Here is a 17408-nt window from a genome sequence, read left to right on the forward strand (position 1 = left end):
CACAAAGGAATGAGCAGGTTTCGGGGTGAAAATGTGGAGTTCAGCTTTGAATTTGGTGAGTTTGAAGTGCCTGTGGGTTACCCAGGTAGAGAATTTCCTCTGCATCATCATTTGTGCAGGCCTAAAGGGAGTTGTCAGGGTGGAAGTAGTAGATTAGTACACAATTAGCTTGTCACTGGCAGCCTGGGACTTCTAGTCCTATGCAAAAGAGTCTGGGGTGCATGGTCAGGACTCCCCACAATGACTCACCTATGCAAATGAGTCTGGGGTGCATTGTCATAACTGGAGCAATTATTCAGTTCAAAGAGGGCCTTTCTGTCATTTTCTTTCCATGGTACTTGTACTACATATCTAAGAAGGAGCCCAGGATTTTTTTTTAAAGACCTGGGCAGCTAGTATTTTTATAGCACCTTTAATTACATTAAATTAAACTCTCAGGGAACTCCTCTTTTAACTCGAGCCCTTTGAACAGAGGTAAGGATTTTTTAAGACCATCCACATGGGAGTAACCCTGCCACCACCACCCTGGTCCCCTCCTTCCCCCATCCCATCCCGCTCCTCCCACCAAAAAATACCCCTCTGATATCTGCCAGGAGAGGGAAAGAATGAGTCACTGCTGTGACACCAGATATTAAAATGAGATCTGGAAAGGACACTATTTTTAGTTTTAGTTGAGTTCAGGGAAGAAGGGAACTTTTGCCTATGAGAGAAAAATGGTAGCCCTCAGCCTATGGTCACTCCCTAAGCTCCACCGCCATCACCACTGGGGATGGCCAGAAACGGACTTGACAGTGTGACTTTCTCTGAAGACCCAGACAGTCTTGCATTCTCGTGGATTGCCAGGCCTCTCCACGGAGGCAGCCAGCAGCATCCAGATCTACAGACCTGCAGACGTCAAATCAACAGCTCTGCTCCCAAACCTTGCAGAAACTCCTTTGTGTGCAGGAGCAGGGAAAGTGATTCATAGTCACAACCCCTGATAAAGACAGTCACTGGGAAAGGACACACCTCAGCCCCAGAATCCCACAGAGGTGATGGTGAAATTTAATTAATCAGTTGTTGATGCTATGCCTTAATCCAGAAAAGAGAGAAGGTGGTTGGTTATGAATTTAAGAGATGTCTCATGATGAGGAAGAATAGGGTAGGGAGGTTTTAAAATTAAGTGCGTTATTAATGATTTATTAAGCCCCAGTGGTTTACTAAGCTCTGCAGCTGATGCATTAAGAAATATGAAGATGCATAAGACACTGCCCCTACATGCAGAAGGTTTTCAGTGTGGAGGGGAGATATGTACATAGGTAGAGATGAAGTCTAGAAATTGTTGTTTAAATGGTTCCATGCTCTTTGAAGTCACAAAGGAGATATTCAAAAAAATAGGACAGGTAGAGTACTTATATTTATGTAGTAATTCTATTCATTTTAAGTCATTTCAAAAATTTGTTTCTTAAAACAGTCCTTTGAGGTCAATGAGCAGGTGGTGTAACTCACAATTTTCGAATGAAGACCCTTAACTCAGACAACTCCTAGTGTATGAGGTCATAAAGCTCAGAGGTTGCAGGAGCTTGCTGGTAAGGAAGGAGCTTGCTAGTAACATGAAAGGAAATACCAATGGGCCAGAAGAGACCCTGCCCCAGGGGATGGAAAAGGGGAGCAAAGCAAGAAGAAGGAACAAAGCAATGAAATTTCTTTTCTCACTTGAGTTTCCCAGGCCTCCTTTTAGCAACACATGGGGTGCTAATTAATTTAATAATTTAAATCTCACTCCTTAGTGCCCTTACTATTGCTGTAGGCTTCCTGTCCCTGGAACATTCTCTCCTAGTGATTTCTTGGAATCCCCCTGAGGTTCATGTGGACTCTTTATGGCAGTGAAAACAGGCATCTTGCAGGATACCATGGAACCCCTCTTCCATGGGAAAGGGGAAAAATACCCCCCCTTTCTTAACGATACACTCAATTTAAAAGAGGTCTTAAAGTAAGAAGGGGAATAGAACTTCCAGTGTGTATGAGAGGTCTCTCACCAGGATCCAGGATCTGGGCTGTGTCTAAGGGTTGGGAGCTAAGATGGATCAAAGTGACAAGTGCCATTCAGGATCTGACACGAGCAGTTATTCTGAGAACCAAGGCTTTGTTTCTTGGTCAGACTGTCAGTGTCTTGTGCTGTCTTCTCTTAGGGACACTTCCTTCCTGGGCTTTCCAGTCACTCCAGCAAATAGGTTTTGTCGCGTCCAGCGCAACAAGAGTTGTGGGAAGCAAGAAGGGTGGCGCAGGGTTAAGAAATACAGGAGCCAAGAATAGAGTGCAAGTGGGGCCAAGGGATTCCATCCTCAAAGGACTGAGCCCCAAATCAGGCCAATGCATAGCTTTTATTGATTAACAAATAAGGAAGTAAAGCTTGTTAATCTCAAGATCTGTGAATTTCACACATTACACTAAGAAACTGATTCAAGACAATCACCCTTGCCTGCAGACAGCAGATCCGTAAGTCTCAGGATGTATGTACCTCCCCGAGGGACAAAACCTTTATGCATATGAATAGATGGAGAGCTGATGTTATCACACCATTGAATCTCTTCCCAAGCAGGATATGGGAAGGAATGTAGCCACAGAGGCAGAAGCTCTCCTTAGCCAGGGGAAGGTGGGGGTCTGTGCCCACCTCTATCAACCCCGTGAGTTCCCCAGATGGCCCCCACGTGACTGTGCCTGGCTTAGGTTGTTCCTTCCTTAAGGAATCTTACCTGTCATTGACTAACCAGCCATCCTTTGGGGCCAAACGGGGAGACATAAGGTGTAAGCACAAAGGTGAAGCAAAGTCCATGAAAGAATCTGTCTCACAGACTCTCCTTCCTTTAGGGGTAGGGATGATGGGGACAGACGGGTAGGCTGCTGCGTGGCAACAGGTTTCTGACAGGCCTGCCCCATCTTTATCAGACATGCCCAAATTACAATTTTTTACAATAAAAAGAAAGGCCCAAGATGGGAGGAGAGTGACTGATATGCAAGATATAAAATGGGAGCTCTGAAGTGCAGGAGTGAGAGGCCTGAGCGCACTAAACAGCTCAAAAAGAAAAACGGAGGAGATCATGATAAAGAAGTGGGTGAGATGGAGACTGGGAAGTCAGGACTTCCTATGACCAGGCACAGCAGCCAAGTTAGTGAAGAAGAATCCACAGATCCTAGTGTTTGGACCCCTAGAAAAGAATCTGAACGATGAATGAGGTCAGATGGCAGATCAGGGCCTGAATGGCACTATTTGTTTCTGATAAACCTGAGGCACTTCCTCCAGTCCTCAAGAAGCAGAGAAGAACGCAGAAGACTGAGAATAACTGTAACGCTTATCAAACTCTTTTCATCTGGGTCAAGATGAAGTTTTGTGGATGACATGGTAGAACTGTAAACAACCGTGGCAGTTTAAAAAATGGCTGAAAATTCTTTGAAACTCCTTCCAATGAGAGGTGGGGGTCTATGTTACCTACCCTTGTACCTAGGCAGATTTGTAATTGCTTTGACCAATAGAGCATGACAGAGGTAGTGCCAGGTAACTTTGGAGGCTAGGTATTAAAAGGTCATGCCTGGTTCTCTTGGGGGCACCAGCCACCACGTAGAATATCTGATTACCCCAAGATAGCCAGGATGGAGAGGCCATGTGAAGGCTCTCCAGTCAACAGACACAGCTGAGCTCAGCCCTCCAGCCATCCCCACCAAGGCGGACATGACAGAAGTCACGTCCTTCCAGATCAGCCCATCTACCAGCTGAGTCCCACTGAGTTATATGAGTGGATGCACAAGGAGCAAAAAACTCTGTTGTAGCCTGAATTATATCTCCTCAAAATTCATATATTGAAATTGTAACACTCCCTGTCCCCCACCCCAGTACCACAGAGTATACAGTCATAAGGTAAAATGAGGTTAAGGTAAACTGAGGTAAAATTAAAGTAAAATGAGGTTATACAGTTAGGCCCTAATCCAATATCCTTACAAAAAGAGATTAGGACACAGACACTCACAGAGGGGACACCATGTAAAGACATATAGAGAAGGTATACAAGCCAAGGAGAGAAGCCTGTAAAAAAAAACTTTCCACAGACAATTTACTGATCTAGTAGGCTTTTATTTAATGATTCATGAGTCAGGTAGCATCCAGTCTAGCAGATAGGAAGGGGCTCCAAAGAGTTGCACAAAGTAAGAGAAATTTAAAAAACCGAAGCGAATAGAAGAGGAAGTTGTATTGGGCTTTTCCTGATTGGTTAAAGCAGGGTTACTTTGCTTAAATGGAACACAGGGAAGACTTGGAGCCAGGTCAGGTAACTTGTCATAAGCAGGCAAGCCCTGATTGGTTGACCCAGGCCTTCCTTTTCTGGGATTGCTGAGCATAGGAACACTTAGTGAAAATTGGGTTTGCTGATATGGAGCTTAGCATGAGCGACTTCATCTTGGGCCTAATCTGGTTACTTCAACGGGCCTCAGAAGAAATCAACCCTGCCAGCCAACACCTTGGTCTTCGGCTTCTAGTCTCCAGAACTGTGAGAAAATAGATTTCTGTTGTTTAAAACACCCAGTTTGTGGTCTTTTGTAATGGCAGCCCTAGCAAACTAATACACTCATCCCGCCAAGAATTTGTCACCCACAGAAATTGTGAAATATAATAAATAAATGGTTGCTGTTTTAAGTCACTAAGTTTTGGGGTAGTTTGTTCCACAGCGCTGGGAGTAGGAACAAGCTTGGACTTCTAGGGTTGCTCTTTGTCTAGGGATACCTAATTTTCTATTCACATTGTCAGACTAGGATGGACCACAGTAGGCAACCTTGAAGAATTGATACCACAGGAGAGAGAGGATGGGATAAAGGGCCAGAGCTCAGAGTTAGGGCTTTTGTGGCAACTGAGAATCAGGAACTTTAAAAAAGTTCTCATTTTAAAAATATTTTCTCAGTTTGAGAAAACTGGAAAAAACTGTGCAAACAATGCAGCTTTATATAGCTATTTTATGGATATGTCATTTGTTCAGGTGGGATTCCTTGGGAGAGAGAATTACAGTACCAGCTTGCAGGCGGAGGGCCCCGTCTGACCTAGATTTTGAGTTTTTAAAAGAGTGATTATAGCTCTGGAGGCAGGGGTTAGGTCTCATGGCCTCCATCAGGAAGCACTTTTCTTAGCCTTGGGGGATATTACATTACAGCTAATTACAGGCTGTCTGCTAAGATTTTCTAATTATTTCACTTACATTAGCCTTGCTTTCCTTAGGAGCTTGCAAGCTTTTGGAAAGCATCTTGAGGACAGGGCCACACTTTTCCGGGTTTTCTACCCCAGGCAGAGCCCACCTTAGTGACAGCCACCCAGAAGACGTTGGACAGTAGAGGTCGGCAGGAGAATGTGAGTCACTGTTAAGGCTCTCGGGTCAGCCTGGCTGGGTTCAAATCCAAATTTTACTTCTAATTAGCTATGTGACCTTGGGCAAATTGTTTAACGTCTCCAAACCTGTTTCTTCATCTGCAAAATGGGAATACGAATCATACCTACTTTATAAAGCAGTTGGAACTATGCCTGGCACCCAGTAAATGCTCCATTCACATTAGTAATACATTAAGAAACAGTTTTTACTTTCATTTGGCTCTCAAATTTCAAGAGCTCCTACCTACTCGCTACAGTCTGGTTGGGGTTGGGGGTTTGCATATGGGATGGGGAACAGAGAGGCAGGAGCTATTGGAGTTAAGGAGTGTGGATTCTGGAGAGATCTAAATCCCAGAGCCCCTTTGTATAGGCTGGTGAATTTGCATAAACCCACATCTTTGACATAGGTAGGGGTTTCCAAGGCATGGCTGTCACTGCTTCTCTCTCCCTCTACTTTCACCACAAGGGGACAAATCCCAGGTGACCACCTGGCTCCTATATCAGACCTAGAGGCTCCCACCAAAGCCAGAAGGACTGAAGATCTACCCCAGCCATAGCAGGGGCTTTGAGAAATTAAAAAGGAGCAAGTTAATTAGAAAAAGCTTAATTAGGAAACCAGTTCCCTAGAAGAAAGGGAATTTACTGAAAAACAAACCTTAATCAAGAAGCTTTGGGCACAAAAATCCACTGCGGGAGCTGGCTTGTACTGGCTGATTTGAAACGACTGTACACGTCTCAAACTTCACGTTCAGTGACATCATGTTGGTAGCTTGAAATCACCACAGAGGGACTATTTACACCACTAACATAGACAAAGGCTGCAAACCTGCCACGTTCTTTTCTCTGAAATCTGTTAATCATTTGCTATCACACCACTGCGAAAATCTAATTTGTGCTCCTAGTCAGAGGACCTGCCTATTTCTGGATCTAGAAACTTGTAATGGAAGCATGGTCCTTGCAATGTCTCGATTCCTTCCAAGCAGATGTCTCCAAAGTAATTTCTATAAGATGAGTCATTGGGGGCCATAAAGAAGATCTCACGGTTGTTACTTCAAAATTTTTCCTAATAGCTAATATTTTGTTTTATAATGTATAAAATGTGTAACTACAGCCATATGTGTGCATATTTTATATGAATATACACATTTGGGAGGTCACTGCTTAAATTCTTTTTAATGATGGTGTGTGAGATAAACAGGAAAAAACATGGAGATTATTGTTTTAGGGTCAAAGAAAATTATTTCTAAGAAATTCATACAGGATGATTCAGGAGTAGTGTGTGTGTGTGTTTGTGTGTGTGTGTGTGTGTGTGTGTGTGTGTGTTGGGGGTGACATTAGAAGTTAGAAGTGACGATGAAAGGTAGAAAAGGTTGCCTCATTGCTGTTTTAGGGTGGGCTATTTTAATTAACATGTAAGAAGGGGGGTGGGTGACTGCAGTGATCAAAGCAGTGAGACAGGCTGCTGCTCCAGGACCTGGAAGGAGAACCCTTGCAGATGGACTTCTGCACCTCCTCAGTCACCTGGAGGGCTGCTTACAGTGCAGACTGCTGGCCCCGCCCCCACAGAGTCGGACTCAGTAGGTGTGGAATGGAGCCTGGGAATTCGCATTTCTTCCAAGTTTTTAAACAATGAGCTGCTGCTGGGCCAGGCCCACACTTTGAAAACCATCAATTTAAAAAAGAGTTTGAAGATAAAAGGGATGTTTTTGATGACAATCCCTGAGACTCAAGGGGCAGAGTTTGGATTGGGGGAGGCAGGAAGGGAGGGAAACTGGGTCAGATTAGAGCCTTCAAGGAAGAGGCATCCAGGTGATGTGCATTGACCTTGGAGGCTTGGACTTCCGATGCTGGTTAACGTAAGAGGAAGATGAGTCATGCTGGGCTTAGCCCCACATAAAACCTCCTTGGCAGTGGTCTTGTAAAGGTGAGGAGGGAGGTGGTTTGGCTCGGTGGAAGGGGGAGGGGCAAGGTCTTCCTGAAAACCAAATTGAGGAAGATCTCAACTTTGACCCCTCTTTTTCCACCTGGTCGACTTCTTCGTGCTCTTGGTTATTCAGACCTCAGATCATGTCTCCCCTCTCTTTTGAAGTCTTTTCTCAGACACGATAAGGGTAGCTTCGATCCCATAAGGCAAAGAGAACATGTGTGTGTTGAGCCAGGGTGACGGTGGGGCACAGTCTGGCACATCCGCTCGCCCCACGGAAGGCATGGTTCCCCTAGCTCTTTTCAGAGGAGCATCAAACATTTGTGTTGACACTTGGCCAATCGAGCCCTGTGAGACCAGGTGAGGACCTAGGAATCAATAGTCCCCCATTTCCTGAGACTGTTCAAACCTTCCCGGTGCCAGAACGCCATCCACAATCATACTATGTTTAGTTTTTCACAATACATGTTTGTAAACGTCCAGCCTAAGCATGCCTGAGTGTCCTGTCCTGTTTCTGAGGTATTGCCTCGGAGTCTGGGGATGTGGGTTAAACGCAGTCATCCCGACTCTGTCCAGGCATTGTCTGAACGCTGGAGGTGGTCACTGCTTCCACATTGGACTTTATACGTGTTATTCAGGCCTATCTTCTTGCTTCATCCACACAACTACCCTTTCCCCCTTTTATCTGATACAAATGACTATTCTGTAAATCCGTCTTTGCTTGTCTGTACCAGTCATTTGCACTTATAGACTATGTTATATTTTACAGTATTTTCGTTTGGGTATTAAACTTCCTAATTAGATTGTAAACTCCTTGAACAAACTTCTTCTTCATATCAACCATAATGCTGTGCATAGCAGTTTTGCAAAGTAAGGGCTCAATATTTGTTGATTGATTGACATGAAGAAATATGTTAGGGCTGTTAGATTTATTGTGACAGAGAATCAAGCAGCCTTAGCTCAGGCTAGGAACTGCCTATCCAATATGAGGAACTTGGCTAGAGACTGAGAAGCTCCTTTAATTATTATGACATTTTAAATTAATTATATATTTCCAACTATATTTTTCAGTTGTATGCATAATTATTATTATGCTAAACAGTATTTATACTTAAATGTTTAGTAGTTCATGTAAGCGACTGAAATTAGTAATGTTTTACAGCCAAACCAGATTCATTTTTAATTGTTCCCTTCTCACAGCCTTGCTATTGGCAATTCCTCTGATGCAAAGCACACTTTCATTTTAATTACCCTATATCATGTTCAGATGTGTTAAAAGACCCAGGCGCTGAGGTCAGTCCCACAACCAGCAGGGGTCTCCTTTAAGGGGTCTCCCTGCTGGGTTCTTGGTCCTCCTGCTGTCCCATCCAGCCTGTGCATCTTGCCTGGTGCCTTCCTTTTCCCAGCTGTGCTTGAACATTTCCTTTCTTTTAATTTTGACTTTTTGCTATGAATTTTGAATATACAGAGAAGTAGAAAGATAATTAATACCCATATTCCCATCACCTAAATTTACCATTCACCATTTAGCCACCTTTACTTCATTAATTTTAAGGATTTAAAAATTACAGATATTATGACATTTTACACTTAAAAACTTCAGTAGAAATCTCTAAAAACATTTTCCTACATAACCATGATATCATTATTACACTGTATTAGTTTGCTATGGCTGCCGTGCCACAGCCTGGGTAGCTTAAACAACAGAAATTTATTGTCTAACAGTCCTGGAGGCTAGAAGTGCAAGACCAAGGTCTCAGCAGGTGTGGTTTCTTCTGAGGCCTGTCTCCTTGGCTTGCAGACGGCCACTTTCTCACTGTTTCCTCCCTTGGTTGTTCCTCTGTCTGTATGTCAATCTCTCTATGTCCAAATTTCCTCTTTTTATAAGGACAATGCTCATATTGATGTAGGATTTGCTGGCAGTTTCTGGATGTGAGCTGGGATCATGTCTCATGAAGCTAAAGAATGGACACAGGCACCAGGGAGAGGCAAAGACTCGTAAAGGAAGATAGTTTATTAAAGCAAGAGGAAAGGTTACAGCTCCCTAGCGGGAGGGGGTACCCGAAACTGGGAAACCCACTAGCTAAGGCCAAAGCTTTTATTTTTATATTTCTATTTCTACCCAGGAGGGGAATATTGGAATGCTGGTGCCCACCAGTATGATGTTTTTAAGATCCGCTCTGCTGCTCCAGTCTAGGGGAGACTTTTGAAATGCTCCAGTTGCTCCCGAGTATGATTAAGGTTTTTGCCCTGTAGGAGCAGGTTATCTTGGGGCTTGGAAGATAGGGTCAGTTCAGTGTCTGCTCAGTCTACCAGGGAATTCCTAACTTGAGGTATGAACATACTACCTAACCCACCTCAATACTGCATTAGGGCTTGCCCTGAAGACCTCATTTTAACTTAATTACCTCTTTAAAAACCTTTCGCCAAATAGAGTTACATTCTGAGATACAAGGAATTAGGTCTTCAACATATGAATTTGGGGAGGCAAGGTACATAATTCAGGTCATACACACTTAACAAAACTAACAGTAAATTATTAATATAATTTTAGTGCTCAATCCATATGTCATTTCTTACAGTTGTCCTCAAAATATCTTTGTTCAAACCAAGGGCCAATCAAGGACTGTGAATTGCATTTGGCTGTTAGAGCTCCTAAATTTATTTTAATCTGAAATAGTCTTCCTCCCTTTTTCCCCATGACATTGTCTTGTTGACGCAATTGCCCCACATTTTGCATTTTTTCCTGCTTTGCTGTGGAGTAACTTGTTTACCTATGTGCTGTACTGGGTTTCCTACAAACTGTCAGGTTGGTGCAAAAGTAATTGCGGTTTTTGCAATTAGTTTTAATCTTTTAAACTGCAATCACTTTTGCACCAACCTAATAGAAGTTAGGCCTCAAGGCCTGATTAGATTCAGGTTAAATGTTTTAGCCAAGGAGATTCATGGATGATACGATACACTTCACAGTGGGTCCCATTAGATGGCATAGTATGTCTGGTTGTTCAGATTTAAGTGATGCTTCGATCTCGTCACTGGGTTAAAGTGGGGACAGCTTGATCTCTCCCTTACGCAGTTGCATTTCCTTCTGTGACCAGCGACCAATCTGTGTGGGCTGCTTTAATTTAGCACCTGGGAACATGCACTGTGTCATCACATTTCACCTAATGGTTTTAGTTTCCATTGATGATTCTTAACTAAATCAACTATTTCATTAGGGTGTACCAAATTTATTCTACATTTATAAGCTGGAAGTATTCTGTAAAGAAGAGGTTTCCCTCATCAACTGGGGCTATTTAATTATCCTTAAATACAGTTCCAAATGGAAAGACAGTATAAATGCTTTTAACTTTAATTACCAATTTTCAGAACAAGGAGTTGGTATAATAACTACTTCCAGTAGTGACAAATGAGGGTTGTTGTTGTTGTTTTATTTTTTGGAGTTTTCTGCTTTGAGAGTGTCTTTAATAAATTTATGGCCTTCAATATATTTTTATAGCCATTTGTTCTTTTTCACACTTTAATTGGCCCACTTCTGTCCCAGTTGTGGCCCCTGCAAATTGATCTGCTCTTTTCAACATGATACCATTAATCTTTGAAAGATTCCTCATTTCCTATGAGAATGAGACACCCCACGCTTGCCTTACATATTCATTGTCCCAAACCTGGAATCAGCCATTTCTCTCGAAAGCTCTGGTTCCTCAAATGCAGAATGGCTTTAGAAACCATAATCTCACTCCTGGAAGACTCATGCTACTGGAATATTTTTGTTTTGAGGCTCTTTCAATGGGTTGCGCTAGACAATATGTATATTCTATTAAATCATGACTTTGTATCAATAGTTCAAATTCAAATTTAACATTGCATGGTTTCTTTTCTTTTCTTTTTTATTTTCAGATGTACAAAACAATGTAATAATTAGATATTTACACCCCTCACAAAGTGATAACCCCCTCCCCCAATCTACTACCCCTCTAACATTGTATACAGCTGTTACAATTCCATTGACTCTATTCCCTATGCTGTACTCCACATCCCATGACTGTATATATATATATATATATACACACACACATATGCGCCTTTTGGAGCAAAAATTAATATAAGACCGAAATTATATTATATTATAAAAGATCCGGTCTTATAGTAAAATAAGACTGTGTCTTATATTAATTTTTGCTCCAAAAGACGCATTAGAGCTGATTGTCCAGCTAGATCTTGTTTTCAGGGAAACATGGCATATATATATATATATATATATATATGGTTTTAAAAAAATTATAGTTGATATAACATTACAGGGTTTCACTTAATTATTTGAATTTACACTGCTCTCTATTTTCTCTTAGGCTGAAAATCTTGGTTTTTAACAACTTCAATGTAATTACTTATTTGTTGTATTGGTGTTTCAAAATAATAATATTGCTATTTCAAAAAAAAATACAATTGAATGAATAGAATATATATTTTTTATCCTAAAATATATCCCATCAAGGAACTAAAAGGGCTAGGTTTTAAACTCAGTTAAAATTATCATTTTCTCTGTGTCATTATGAGTTCTGCTAATTAAGTTGGCAAACTCATCCTAGAAAAAGGGCTACATACCTCATTGCTGAATATCACTGTGGTTACCTTTGAAGTACTCCCCTTGGTAAGCTATGTACCTACGCCAGCACCTAGTCCACCCTTCAAAGCAATTTTGGAACTCTTTTTCTGGAATGACCCTCAGAGCTGTCGTCTTATTACACTTGATGTCCTGAATGTCATCAAAATGTCTTCCTTTCAATATTTTCTTTATCTTTGGGTAAAGAAAGAAGTCATTGAGGGCCAGATCAGTTGAGTAGGGAAGGTGTTCCAATACAGCTATTTGTTTATTGGCTAAAAAGTCCCTCGCAGATAGTGTCATGTGAGCTGGTGCATTGTCGTGATTCAAGAGCCATGAATTGTTGGTGAAAAGTTCAGGTCGTCTAACTTTTTCCCACAGCCTTTTCAGCTTTCAAATAGTAAACTTGAACTGTTTGTCCAGTTTGTACAAATTCATAATGAATAATCCCTCTGATATCAAAAAACTTTAGCAACATCGTACATTGTCAGACCTCATATGTTGTTAATTTTATATGCAATTAGAATAATTTGTTTCTTTTTTTCCTTCAATTTCAGGAATGGTATTTCTTTTTTGTTTCTATATAATATGTATGTTTTGAATATGTAAAACAGTTACGCATCTTAGAAGTTAAAAGTTATACTCAAGGAAGTTTCTCTTCCATATCAATCTCCTCCTCCCACACCCTCTACCACCACCTAATGGTAACCAGTTTTAAAAATTAATTTCTGGTTAATTCTTACAGTGTTTCTTATTTTAAATTTAGGCAAATTTGTGTTCATATACTCACTCCCTTTTACCTCTTTCCACAAAAGTGGCATACTATACACACTTCTTGGCACCTTGTTTTTTATCTAACAATATCTTCTGGAGATCACATCATATGGATACATTGAGATGCTCTCGTTATTTGGTTGCCTACTTCTCCATCATGTGGTGTTACCAAGTTTGTTCAATAAGGGACTGGGTATCAGGCCTATATTGATGGACATTTCAGTTTCATTTTTTTTCTATTACATATGATACCTCAGTGAATAACTTTGTGCATATATCATTTCATATTTGTGCTGTTATGTCTTAGAATAGATTTCTAGAAGTGGATTCCTGGGCTAACGGGTAAACACAACTGAGATCTGGATCGATATTGACAAATTCTCCAAAAGAGTTGTATCATCTTGTATTCCTAACAGCAATATATGACAGCATGTGTTTCTCTGTAGCTTCACCAGTATAATGTATTGGTAAAATTTTTATTTTTGCCAGTTTGGTGGGGGAGAAATGGTATCACAGTGTAGTTTCATTGCATTTCTCCCTTTTTATAACTGGGGTTGAGGAATTTTCCATATATTTAAGGAACATTTGTATTTCTTTTTCTATGAACTGTCAGGTCATATATTTTGACATGTTCAGGATTCTTTTCCAGTTGCCATTTGTCTTTTGACCTTTATGATTGTTTTAAATGCAAAAGCTTTTTTAAAAAAATACCGATGTAGTCAAATTCCTCATTAAATTATATTTATGATTCTAGATTTTGAGTCATAATTTAAAAAGTTTTCTCTACTTCCAGGTTTTAAAGGAAGTCACCTAGGCTTTCTTTAGTATTTGCATGATTTCATTTAAAAGTATATTTGGATAGCTGGTTCATTGGAGTAATTTTTTTCATGTCGCTTTTGCACATCTCTTGTTGAATTTATTCCTAAGTATTATAGCTTTTTTTCCCTACCATTGTAAACAGGGATTGTCTTCCAAAATATCTTCTAACCGGTTATGATTGTATATAGGAAAACTATTTGTTTATTTATATTAATTTTATATCCTGCAAATTTTGCAGAATTCTATTTTTTGTGACATTTTTTCCCATTGATTCTCTTGGGTTTCCCATTTATATAAGCATCAATAACTAGAAATAGTTTTATAGCCTTATTTCTAATTCTTCTGCCTCTAACTGCTGCTTTTACTTAATTGAATTGGTTAATACTTCTGAAAAGTTAACTAGTTATTGCGATAGTGAGTATCCTTGTCTTATTTCTGACTTTCATGGGATCATCTCTAGTGTTTTTGTATCGAAAGAGACATTGGCTTTTGGGCTGGTGTATGTGTGTTTGTGTGTAATTATGTTAAGAAAGAATTTATCGATTTTTATTTTATTGAGACTTTTTTATTTAATCAGTCATGAGGATTGAAATTTCTTTTCAGCATCAAAGGAAGTAACCATATGCTTTTTCTATGTAGATCTAGTATTTAATATTAATAGATTTCCTAGTATTGAATCATCTTTGCAATCCTGGAATAAATTCTACCTTGTTATTATGTATTTTGTTGAATATGTTATTGAGGTCTGTGTGACAATATTTTATTTAGATTTATTTTCCTCAATATTTGTAAGTGAGATTAGGAGCTGATTTTCTTTGCTACCTGGGCCACAAGACAGCCTACCAGCAGGCGGCACCAATGTTCGAGATAGAGAGTGAGAGCCCTTGGCTGTGAAGGTCACTAACCCGGAAGCTGCAGTATGTTGCACTTAAAGGGAGGCAGGGAAAGGAAGGAGAAGAAAGTTGTGATATCCCTGAAGAGCCCCAAGCATATCTGAGCCAGAGGGAAGACTTTGGAGAGGTTGAAGCTCAAAGACACTGACGAGAGACTGGTCTATGCCTGAGAGAACCTTAGGTAGTGTTTCCTGTGTACAAGTTACAGGCCTTTTAGAAAGTGTGACCACTCTCAGCTCTGTTTGCCCAGTGCTGGGATCCCTGTCAGGGCAAAGGTTTCCAGCTGTAGCCAGTGGAGCCAGCTGTGGGCTCGTGAGGGGCTTGTAGAGCTAGGGGGAGGCTGGGCTGTGAAAGAACTCGAGAATCCTGGGAATGTTTTACATTCTAGGCCAGCACTTCTTCCCCATTTACATGCAAACAGAGTCCTTTCCCCAGCACCTACATGCACCTAGCTGCATCAAGGCTAATCGTACCTGTTCAACCCACAACCCCAAAAGCGAGGGGGGAAAAAATGTGGTGGCTCCGTTTAGAACTTTTAAATGGAAATGTGAGTCAGCATCTGACCGACTGCACAGGTTCATGCCATGCCACAGGGGCTGCCAACTGGCACCAAAGGCTCCGGGGGCCTTGGGAGCTCTCAGTCCAGACCTGCTCCTCAGAGCTGTGCTGCTCAGCTCGGGCTGCATCCACTGCTGAGTGGTTGGCCATGCCAGCAAGGTTTCCAGATGGAATCCCAGTAGGAGGCTCCAAGAGGGACTTCTAGAAGTTTCCTCGGGAAGATACTTCTATCATTCACTTTCCTCCAAGGTCTCTTCAGGGTCCATCTGGTACAGTGGCCAGTTTTCTGCAGGAACATTTTATCCTCATGTTCCTAATGCTTATGACAAAATGAAGAGGTTATACAGAACCCTAGTCTTGGAGTCCAGGCTTTTACTCCTGGCAAAATACATTACATTGAGACCATATGACTTCACTCACATGTGGGATATAAACTGAAAGCCACAAAAGAACAAGACAAACAAATAAAGAAACAACACCTCATAGACACAGACAACAGTTTAGTGGTTACCAGAGGGTAAGGGGGGAGGGCAAATGGTAGAAGAGAGAAAAGGGGATCAAATAACATTTTGATGGAAGGAGAACTGACTCTGGGTGGTGAGCACACAAAGAAATATATAGATGATGTATTATAGAATTGTACACTTAAAACCTATGTATTTTTACTAACCATTATTACCCCGATAAATTTAATTAAAAATAAATAAATAAAAAGACAAAAAAAGAGAGGGAAATTCCCCTCCGATTTTCCTTTCACTTCCTTAATTAATATCATTATTAATGCTATCATGGATATACTGAACCCTTTTTGTGTTCCAGGCACTGTACTTAACACCTTACCAAGCATTAGTTCACTGAATCCTCACAACGACCTTATGAAAGGCGAAGGGGATACTGTAGCTCTTATTGCAGATGAGGAAACTGAGTCTTAAGGAGGCTGAGTAATTTTCCCAAGGTCACCAAACCAGGATGAATTTGGACCCATGTGTTTTTTACTCTATAGTCTGCTAATTACCACCCTCAAATGTCTCTGGAGAGCACCATTCATCAAAATGGACTTGACTGTGTACCTCTTTGGACTGGTTGCTTAGAAACAAGTAGAACAATTCTGTAACTGCTTTTATTACTGTTTTAATCCAGTCTAAATTTCTTTCGATTTCTCATTATATAAGACATGTCCTGCCTCTATGGTTTCCACCCACCCCCACTATGGAAACACAGGCTGTAAACTTTTTATAGCCCAAACACCAGAGCCAACCTCTCTCCATTCCCACTAGCTGCTCTTGGTTCTCCCACCGCTAGCTCCTTTGTCTTGGCAACCAGGTTTGGAAACACCCCACCAGTTCAACCTCAGCACCTTCCCTTGGACAGACATTGGGTATTATTGCTCTTTTAGCTGAAGGGAACTGCGATTGTTGCAAAGGGTGGAGTTGTATCTTGATGTGAGCCTTGAAGGACAGATTGAATTTGGGAAAGGCAGAGAGGCATATATTGGTGAGGCATATATTGTCTAAGGGGCTGGAGGTGGGCTGTGGGGGGCATATAGGTCATGATGTAGAGTTTGGAATAGGCAGAACCCAGGGAAGGGAGGAAACTGGTCTGAGATGGAGCACCTTGCAGTAGAGAAGGAAGACAGGAGCCTGTTCAGTATGGAACGCTCACGGTGCTTGGCCAGAATGGAGGGGGCAGAGCACCTGGCTTCAGATGCTTCCCCTAGTGGAGCTGCAGATTTTCAGGACATATACCATGGAGCATGCCCAAAGGAGCAGTGGGGAGCTCTGGAGGCAGGTGAATGTGGACCCTCCACCTCCTTTCCTCAGAGTGTGGCTTCATGACTTCACCAGAGAGCAAGCTTTGACTACGAACTGTCTGAGGACTATGAATATTCACCCTTGTATCTCCAGAGCCTGGTGTTTCATACTCACTCAGGGACTTTCAAATGAATGAAGGAAGGGAGGGGGGGGAAAGGAAGGAGGATGACTCAACCGTCGGATCGGATGATGAGCTGGGAGCTCCAGGCAAGGATCAACCATTCCCTTTTCAGCGTCGTGCAACTGGGCCTCACCATTCTCTGAATTCCCGATTTTCATGGTGTCGCCATGCACAAGAAAACTTAACTCATCTGATCCATCTGATCTGATTATCACTCATCTGATAATACTGGGTCAGAGAGACTAAGCTAGAATTCAACAAAGTTTCAGTCCAGATAAACAAGACAGAAGATAGAAGAGTCAAGGAGAGGACTTCATTCAAGGGAAAGTTGCTGTGTTTGTCCAAGACTTTTGTCACACTCATGTCTGGTCCCCAAAGCAAATGCCTCTTGTTCAACGGCTCGTTAGATTTCCAGTAGTTTCTAGCCTGTAAGTGCAAACTTAGGTTTCTCTTATCTTTGCACATTCTTTAGTAGAATGAAGTTTGAAGGAGCCAGTGAACCTTACTGGTAACAGGTTC

The sequence above is a fragment of the Rhinolophus ferrumequinum genome, chromosome 2 (assembly GCF_004115265.2).
Source record: "Rhinolophus ferrumequinum isolate MPI-CBG mRhiFer1 chromosome 2, mRhiFer1_v1.p, whole genome shotgun sequence".
Taxonomy (NCBI): Eukaryota; Metazoa; Chordata; class Mammalia; order Chiroptera; family Rhinolophidae; genus Rhinolophus; species Rhinolophus ferrumequinum.